We start from the raw sequence: 10294 nt of genomic DNA, 5'->3' as shown, positions 1-10294 counted from the left end.
GTAGAGTCTAGAGTGAGAGGCTCAACAATGGTGACTTTGGAAAAGTAAGAGAGAGAAGAGAAAGTGAAAAAGTGATTTGAAAAGTCACAATTTCGGGATTTAAACCCAGGTCTCCGCTCGAGCGTAAAACACCCCGCTCGAGCGGCCACTCACAGACTTCCGCTCGAGCGGCCAACCTCCCGCTCGAGCGCAGAATGCTCTCGCCCAGCACTTTTGCAGAACCAGGCCTCCGCTCGAGCTCCCAACCCTACGCTCGAGCTCACAACACTGCACAACAAGATACTGGATGGATGTATTCCCCGCTCGAGCGCCAACACCTCCGCTCGAGCGGACAGGCCAAAAATCTGGGCAACTAGTTTTGGTTTCTAAACTCAACCAACCTGTAACCAACCCGCCCAACACATCCTATAACTCAAATACAAAGTAAGAAAGGATGTAAACAAGATAATAAACAACTACCAACATCCACGGACACATGTCCGGATCACTGTACAACAAGTGTAAACCCGGGATCGCTATAAACTTCATGTAATGAAAGGACTATTTACTCTGAATTATATAGTTACCAATGAATGTTTTGGATGGTATTTACTATATTATTTTGGGGGCGTGACAAAAAAAAAAAAAAAAATTTTAAACTCATTGGGTCAATTACAAATGTTTACAATTGAAATGAATATTTAAATTTTTTGGTTGGGCTTCTCTCATGTTAAGATCTCTACACGACAGAACTTGAGGGGCTCATAAGGCCCAACACAGGTCTCGTTTCGATAATCCAAACCATTCATTTTGTAGGGTTCGCAATGTGTAATATCCATGAAAAGTTTTAGAGCGATCCGATAATCATAAAATTTTTATTTTATCACATTTATTTCTAAAAAAATGAATGGTCTATTTCAAAAGTATATTTGTCGTCCATTTTTTCGAACATAAATATAACAAATTAAAAAAGTTATGAATATTAAATCAAACTAGTTTTTTTTTGAATAATATATATTGAGAGCTCTACAAATAAATAGTTCAGATCATTAAAATAGAACCCATAATGAGCCCTATAGACCCCTTAAATTGTGTCATGTTGAGATCTCAACCTGAGATAATTCTAACCCTAAATTTTTATACTTAACATTACCTCAAGAAATTATTATTACTATATATCTTCTTATTGTTGACTAGAGGAAGAAAAAAATTGTGCTTCGAATTGATAAGCCCAAATGTTACTGGTTCTTCGGTTACGAAACTGGCCCGTGATGTCACTACCAATCGCTTCCTTTCTGATGTAACTTAAAAAAAAAAAAAAAGATGTCACTACCAATAGGAGTGTAAAAATGGCCCGCGACCTGTGGATGGCCTGAAGCCCGCCCGTTGCCCGGGATGGGCCTGGCTCGTTTAGGCTCGCTTGGGCCCAAGCCTGAACCCAGCTCGACCCCTTGGGCCAAGGCCTAGACCATCGTTTTGAAGCCTGACTCAGGTCGTGGGACCAGCCCGCTTGGCCTAGCCTATTGGCCACTTAAGGCCCACTTAGGGCCCGCCCCGTCCGGGCCGCCCGAGGCCCAGTGTATTTTTTAATGGAAAATAATAAAATTTTGGTAGAAAAAATATTAAAAAATAAAAAAAAGATCAAGCCCAGCCCAAGCCCGAGCCCATTGGGCCGGCTGGCCCAAGGCCCGAATACCCCTAGGCCTGGGCTTAATTTTTTTGGCCTGTGGATTGGCCCAGCCCGACCCGAATTTTGGCGGGAGCTCACAAGGCCTGACATGGGCCGGGCGGGGCCACATTTACACCCCTCACTACCAATCATAGTTGTGCAGCTATAGGTTCAATTAGCAATTTAGGTAAGCTCAACTGGAGCAATTCGAATCTAATTCATTTTTTTTTACAATTTGAACTATATATTTTTAATTTGATATGGACTTAAGTAAGAATTTAAAATTTTGTGCACTCCTAGCAAAAGCCAAATTTTAATGTCAGAACAAGTATGGGGCAATGTCATTATGTCTCCAAATGAGTAGTGTGAGATCTGATCTTGTTTTTCACTCAAGCAATTCATTTAAATCTATTCATTAGTTAATGATAAAAATTTTCCTCGAGTCCTCAAAACTAAAAGGATCCAAAAAAAAATTATCAGGACTACGGGTATAACTTGCTTCTTATACCGGTAGTCAGACCCGATCCTAAACACAGACGATATAAAAGGGGTGTTTTGGGAAGTGGCTTTTTTGGCTTATTTTCGTCTTTAATGATTTTTTTAAAAAAGTTTTAGTGATTTTTTTTAAACAATCCAAAAAAAAATATATATATATAGAAAAGACAAAAAAAAAAAAAACAATATTTTTGGCTTATTTTTGTCTTTAGTATATTTTTTCTCAGATTTTTTTTTATAAAAAAACATACTTTTTAGATTCATCTCGACAAGACAGACTGGAAATATAAAAAATTTTGACATAATGTTTATAAAAAAAATCACTAAAAACAAAAAAATTCAGAAAAAAAAAATGTGACTTTTTTTTTTTTATTGCCCAAATAGGCCTAAGGCTCTTGTGCCTTGGGCCCTCAATTTTTGATGCCAAAGACAAAGGCCCAAACTAATAAAGAGGCCCAATATGAGGGACCCAAAAAGAAATTTCAGACCTATATCTATTCTATTATTAAAAGCCAACACCAATTTTGGTGTCATGAAGCCATCCCTAAAAAACTTTTCTCAAATTTTCCTAAAATGACCTTAACTTTTTACACTTACATCAATTTTAATTAGGGGTAAAATGATAAATTCAAACACCAATTCCACCTCCCACTTCCCTTACCTCCACGTCTGAAGCAGTTACAACATCTTCCTTCAATATTTTGCATCTTCCTTGGTATGTTCTCTGCTGAAAGTTCACCCGTCTCCCAATGCTGAAAGTTCACCCGTCTCCCAATCAGCCCAAGAATCAGCCTTATCCTTCTCACCATCTTCTGTGAATATCGCATCTTCTGTGAATATCGTGATCTCTGCAGTGTTCCTCTGCCTCACTTCCTCTCCCCAACACCAGCACACCTCCACCACCACCGCCGCAACAACAACAACAACCACCCACATTATCTTCCCTTTTTAATTTGGTAAGCATTTCTATATCCAAACCTGATAGTAGAATGGTTTTGTTTGGAAGGTTTTGTTTGGATCACAATTAAAGATTCAAATCCTTCCCCTGCACCCTCTCTGTTTTTCTTTGTTCAGTTCACTGTCATCCACTCAAAACACTTCATCTTCATTGAGTAGGCATTTTAATATGACAATATTTTAAAGAATCATTATTTCAAACCAAACTTACTAGAAATGTATGGGTGTGAATGTATATATTTGTCTTTTTCATGAAGAATCATTATTTCATATTTTTCCAGGTTCATATTTTTTCAGTTCATGTTGGGTCTGAATAGAATAGATATAGATCTGTTTGTTGATATTTTTTTTCCCAATTTTCAGTTCATGTTGGTGTGTTAAAATTTTCTGAAATTTATTTACGATTGGAATTTGATAAGTGATTGTGCATTGTTGATTTTTCCCCATTTGTTCAGTTCACTGTCATCCACTCAAAACACTTCACCTTCATTGAGTAGGCATTTTAATATGACAATATTTTAAAGATTCATTATTTCAAACCAAACTTACTAGAAATGTATGGGTGTCAATGTATATATTTGTCTGTAAATTTTTTTTCATAGAAACCGCCATGTTAATGTAAATTGTAAAAGTAAATGTAAACTACTTCACTCCCACTCCACCTACCACCTCCACTACCACCTTCACCTACTCCCAAATCCTCTCCTATATAAATCCTTGTAATATACACAATTCAATATATCAATCAATATACAATCAATCAATAATACATAATTCATTTGCTCTGTAATTCTCTCTCTATCAATTTATCTTACATGGTATCAGAGCTATAGGTTAAGCTCTTGGTGCTCTTCGCCTTCTGGCGGGCGGCAACCTTGCCTTAGCCGCCCGCCGGACCTCTACACATACCTTCACTCCGCTGCCACACATTCCATAACTAAACTGAACTCTTGTCTCTCTGAGGGAATAATCAACACCTTCACACCAGTGAGGTCTCCACCACCGGCCACTCCACACATCACACACACACAGACAGCACAGCTCAACCCACTGCTGCAACTCCACGACTGAGCTACCATACAGCTTCCAGCCGTGACCGAGCACTGCCGAGCCACCACCACCAGCACCACCAACAAGCCGCCTCTCCCACCACGGCCGCCAGCTCCGCCGCCGTCATGGACGACTTTCAGACCCTCAAGACCCGCCTCTGCATCATCGGCAGTGGCCCCGCCGCCCACACAGCCGCCATCTACGCGGCCCGGGCCGAACTGAAGCCCGTTCTCTTCGAGGGTTGGATGGCCAACAACATCGCCCCCGGCGGCCAGCTCACCACCACCACCGACGTCGAGAACTTCCCCGGCTTCCCAGAAGGAATCCTCGGCTTGGACCTAATGGCAAAGTGCCGAAACCAATCCCTCAAATTCGGCACCGAGATCTTCACCGAAACCGTGACGAAAGTCGATTTCTCCACTCGTCCCTTCAAGGTCTTCGCCGATTCCAAGGCCGTCCTCGCCAATTCGGTGATCGTCGCCACCGGTGCCGTTGCGAAACGGTTGAACTTCCCCGGCGCCGAAGACGGTCCCGGAGGGTTCTGGAACAAGGGAATTTCGGTTGATTGGTTCTCATGTATTTGTGTGTGCCCATTGGAGCTGGAACTCTGATTCCCAAACACTAATGATAGACAGACTACACCACACATAAAGCTACACACCATTCACACTGCCACATACACACACATGTGATGAAAACATTTTTTTTTTCTTTTTAAATCCACCCACTCCCTCTCTCTCTCTCCCTTTAAATCCTCTCTTTTTCTTTCTTTTTCTTTTACTGTTGCCATCCACTACCTTTTGTTTTTCAAATCACGCCACCACTTTTTTTTTTATTCGTTTTCTTCTTCTCCTCATCCTCCTCATGTCCCCCACTTTCTCTCTTTATTTATTTATTTATTTATTTTTACTTTCCACCCACCGAGTCACATGCTTTCGCCATTACTATCTTATTATTCTTATTATTTTATCAAAACAAAAAAAAAAAAAAACAAAAACAAAAACAACAACAAAAAAAACAACAAAAACAGAAGAAGAAGACGACCTGCACACCGCTGTTTTTCTTATCACCCATCCACCAATATATATATATATATTTTTTTTTCTCTCTTTTCTTTATCCATTGTTTTCTTTTATTTTATTTTTTCTTATTCAACAAAACAACACCACCAACTCACACCAACCACATTTCACAACCTTGTCCTTTTATTCATATCAGGGGATCAACCCCGATCACACTTTTACATTAAAAAAAAAAAAAAAAAAAAAAAAAAAAAAAAAAAACAAAAACACACAAAAACAAAACAACCTCATCCACAGGCGAGATTTTTCTTCTCTACTCTGCCGCCGGTCTTTTCTTCTTGCCTCCGTCCTGGGCGGCCCTTGCCGGTGTTGCCTCCGTGTTTCCCACTCCATTGGGCACGATCACTCCACCCTGCTCCTCCGCTGCAGCATATGGCGGACCTCCAAATCGGAACATCACGGTGGCCTTCCGCTTCAGTTCCTTGTTTTCCGCCTTTAGCACACTTATCTCTGCTCGCGCATCCTTATACATGCGTTGGAGCAGAGCCAGCTGGGCGTTTAGCTGCTGCACCTCATTTGTCCTACTCTGCAGCCGGTGCGACAAGTTTGTGACCGCCGTCATGGACTCCACACATGCCTTCAAAGTATACTGATTCGCCTCCACATCCGTTTGCACTGCCATTTTTTGCTCCACCGACTGCATCGGAAAGTTCAACGGAGCAAACCCAGTGGTGTTTGGTTGAGGTTCACGGGACACCGCACCCGTTATCTCTCTTGTTGACTCGTTGAGATCGGGAAAGAGAGTCAGCAGACCACGGGACGACGAAGCCATCTCTCGCCACAAAGTGTTACAGACTATCTCTCTCAGCACAACGAAGCATTTTTCAGAAGTTTTTCTTCGCAAGTTGTTTGTCTTCTGCCTCGGCCTCAGGCTCCGTCTTGGTTAAATAGCCGCGGCAGCCACGCGCATCGCGCGCCTCTTGACGCCCGACAACCTGGCACGCCTTTTTATGGCACGCCTTTTGATGCATTTGGGCACGCCTTTTGAGGGTGCGGGCACACCTTTTGAGGGCACGACTTTTGAGGGCTCGATATCTATATCCATGTATATCTTTTGGGCAGCCTATATACACACTCATACAGTGTCTTCTACACCGGTCAGCTTTATCAATCCCTTTGTTTCAACCTCAAATAGGTTTCTATCTTCACACCTATTTGAGTTTGAGGGGGGGTTATACACAGTATCATGTTCAAGTCACCTCATGGCGCACTCCCTAAGTCGCCCCCTAGGTGCACCACCACAATCTTCTACAACGGTCTGACACGACCACACAGTGTCTTCTACAAGCGGTCCGACATGACCCCGTAAACTGTCTGCTACATCGGTCCGACATGACCCCATAAACTGTCTTCTACACCGGTCCGACATGACCCCATAAACTGTCTTCTACAACGGCCCGACATGACCACATAAACTGTCTCGACATTGATTCCGGTCAGCTTCTACAACGGTCCGACATGACCCCGTAAACTGTCCCGACATTTATTCCGGTTAGCTTCTACAACAACGGTCTGACACGACCACACAGTATCTGCTACAACGGTCCGACATGACCTCGTAAACTGTCATGCTACAACGGTCCGACATGACCCCATAAACTGTCTGCTACAACGGTCTGACACGACCACACAGTGTCTGCTACAACGGTCCGACATGACCCTGTAAACTGTCTGCTACAACGGTCCGACATGACCCCATAAACTGTCTGCTACATCGGTCTGACATAACCATACAGTGTCTCCTATCCCATTTTTAATTTGTCAACTTATTTTTCTGTTTTGTTACTCTCTCCAAACTCAAGTTGGCTAGTATCTATCCTCCTTGAGTTTGAGGGGGGCTGTTAATGTAAATTGTAAAAGTAAATGTAAACTACTTCACTCCCACTCCACCTACCACTTCCACTACCACCTTCACCTACTCCCAAATCCTCTCCTATATAAATCCTTGTAATATACACAATTCAATATATCAATCAATATACAATCAATCAATAATACATAATTCATTTTCTTTGTAATTCTCTCTCTATCAATTTATCTTACAATATCAAAATCTTCATGTTTATAATGTGATTTTTTTTTTTAAGTTTTGTTGATGGAAACATGTAGACATTATGATTTGAAATTTTCCAACAGTAACATATATCCAAGAAGCTTGCTCACGGGGATACTTTCCAACAGCCCAATCAGCCCAAGAATTGGCCCTACCCTCCTCAGCATCTTCTGTGAATATCATGCACTACTGTGTATGTGATCTTCCCTATTTAATTTGGTAAGCATTTCCCCTGCACCCTCTTTCTTTTTCTTTTCCCACTGAATTTCTAAATCACCGGTTGATATGTGTGTATGTGATCTTCCCTATTTAATTTGGTAATCTTTGCTTTTCTTTTCCCACTGAATTTCTAAATCACCGGTTGATATGTATATCAAAATGAGGAATTGTCAGTTGGGTTTCTCCTTCGGGTTATCGTCGTCTTTCGGGGAAGAAGAAATCTCAATTTCGGTCTGCTAATTACGGCCTACAAAACTCAAACATTCCAAGCGGGAAACAATCTTCGTTTGGGTTTTCATTGGGTCTCTCTTTGCAATGAAATGCAGTTTCTGGGGAATTATATTTCAGAGTTGTTGTGATGTTTATAGGTTCTCTGTTGCAAAAAAAGAAAAATGGGTTTTGTGCCATTTTCTTCATTTTCCCAGAAGAGACGATGGAGAAGACACTGTAACAAAAAAAAAAGTGGAGAAGACATGGGAGTAAAGTCCCTTTTCATATTTGTAACTATTCTTAAAAAAAAACCTTCGTTTTTTCATATGGTTGTTTTCAACTGTACGAGGAAAGAAGCACCGCCACCTCTTTTAAATTTCTAATTTTAATTAATTATGTTTTTTTGTGGTTTTATCTATGATTTGTTGATCTGTGAGTAACTATCAACTATATATCCTCAACAATGTATGTGAATTTGTGTTGTTTGGGTTGAGTTTATGTTTGTGTTTCTTTGATTACTGGGTCTCTTTTACAGTACGTCATGGTGCCAAATTATTGAAACAAGCCTGCATAAATATGAATTAAGAACCTAAAAATTAATTTAATGAAAATACAAAAAACACTGCTTTTTTTCCCCCAAAAAATACACACACACACAAAATTAAGAACACTGAATTTTTTTTTTCCCCCAAATCACACACACAATGAAACCTTTTAATGAAGAATAAAAATACCTAATAGTGTTCATAATCAATATATTTTTTTCGCCACAGAACCTAATTACACATAGGTGTCAAACTGTTTAATTAAAAACCTAAAAATTAAGAACCTAAAAATTAATTTAATGAAAATACAGAAAATACCGATTTTTTTTTCAAAAACAGACACACACAAAATTATGAGCACTGATATATTTTATTTTTTTTCTCCAAAAACACAGACAATGAAAGTTTTAAATGCAGAAAAAAAAATACATAATAGTGTTCTGAATCAATATTTTTTTTCTCCACAGAACCTAATTACATAATGAAACTTTTTATTGGAAGCCTGCATAAATATGAATTAAGTACCTAAAAATTAATTTAATGAAGCTACAAAAAACAGTACTTTTTTTCCCCCAAAAAATACACACACACACAAAATTAAGAACACTTAATTTTTTTAGTTTTTAATTTATTTTTCAAAACACACACACAATGAAACTTTTTAATGAAGAAAAAAAATACATAATAGTGTTCTGAATCAATATTTTTTTTTCTCCACATAACCTAATTACACATAGGTGTCGAACTGTTTAATTAAAAACCTAAAAATTAAGAACCTAAAATTTAATTTAATGAAAATACAAAAAATACCGAAATTTTTTTCAAAAACAGACACACACAAAATTATGAGCACTGAAATATTTTTTTTCTCCAAAAACACACACAATGAAAGTTTTTAATGAAGAAAAAAATTACATAATAGTGTTCTCAGTCAATATATTTTTTTCTCCACAGAACCTAATTACATAATGAAACTTTTTATTGAAGAAAATAAAAATCTATACTATTATTAAAAGCCAACAGGAGCTTACAATTTATGTTTTCAAAAAATTAGGTTGTCTGATTGCTTAATTTTGTATGTGTGTTTTTCTTAAAAACAATTCAATGTTCATAAAAATTGTTTTATTTCAAATAAATTAAAAACAAATAAGTCTTTTTTTTTTGTGGTTTATTATTTATTTTTTACTGCAAGTGTTCCAAGAATATGGGTTCCTGTTTTGTTATTTTGTGTGTACCATTTTTACTTACACTTTTTATTTTCTTCAATAAAAAGTAAAAGAAAACAAAAGTATGTTAATCGATTTGTGTGAAAGAAAAACTGACTATTATTTTCCTTCGTTTATATTTTTGGCAGGTTGCTTTATAACTTTGTGTTGTTCAGAAAAAACTTCTCGGATTTTTCTCTATCGACACCTATGTGCTCTGACTGTAAGTATTATATACGAATGTTCAGTTTGTAATGCTTGAAACTTGAATAATTCTAAACAAATTCTATTGCATATTGTAATGCTTGAGTTTGTAATGCTTAAAATATATAATTTCTTTTTCTATGCTTCAAAAAATCAAATATGTAATTTTCTTATTCAATCTTTATTTTTATTTTTATTTTTATGTAATTTTTTTTATATTTATTTATATGAATTTTTGTTGTATATTTTTTTAGTTAACATTCATGAAAGTTTGGCCAAATCTCATGCAATTTGGAAAAATCCATGGGTGGCCAAAATTCAAAGAAAGTTGTAGGTGTCTAATCTTTTTTATTGTAACTTTTCTAAAAAATCATTTGTTTATTCATATGTTTGTTTTGAAGTGTATTTTTTTGATAAGAAAGAATTCAGTGATCCAAAAATTTCATATGATTTTTTTATATTTATTACGTAATCAGTTTGTGATTGTCATAACAAATAACTTCTACAGTCGTGTTTTATTAATACTTATCTTCTACTTCTCTTTTGATTGTAAGTATTTTTAATTCTATTTTTTATTTTTTTTATATTTAATCGAATGTTTTAAAAAATTATATTCAGTTTGTTTT

General features: G+C 37.6%; 1 pseudogene; it reads left to right on the top strand.

Annotated features, from left to right (window-relative positions):
• The first annotated feature begins 4275 nt into the window (after window positions 1–4275).
• On the top strand, window positions 4276–4761 carry LOC114294745 (thioredoxin reductase 1, mitochondrial pseudogene; annotated as a pseudogene).
• The last annotated feature ends 5533 nt before the right edge of the window (window positions 4762–10294 follow it).

Source organism: Camellia sinensis, chromosome 12 (genome assembly GCF_055761805.1).
Source record: "Camellia sinensis isolate YWXY chromosome 12, ASM5576180v1, whole genome shotgun sequence".
In the NCBI taxonomy this organism is placed as follows: Eukaryota; Viridiplantae; Streptophyta; class Magnoliopsida; order Ericales; family Theaceae; genus Camellia; species Camellia sinensis.
This window is presented reverse-complemented; position numbering and strand designations above follow the sequence as displayed.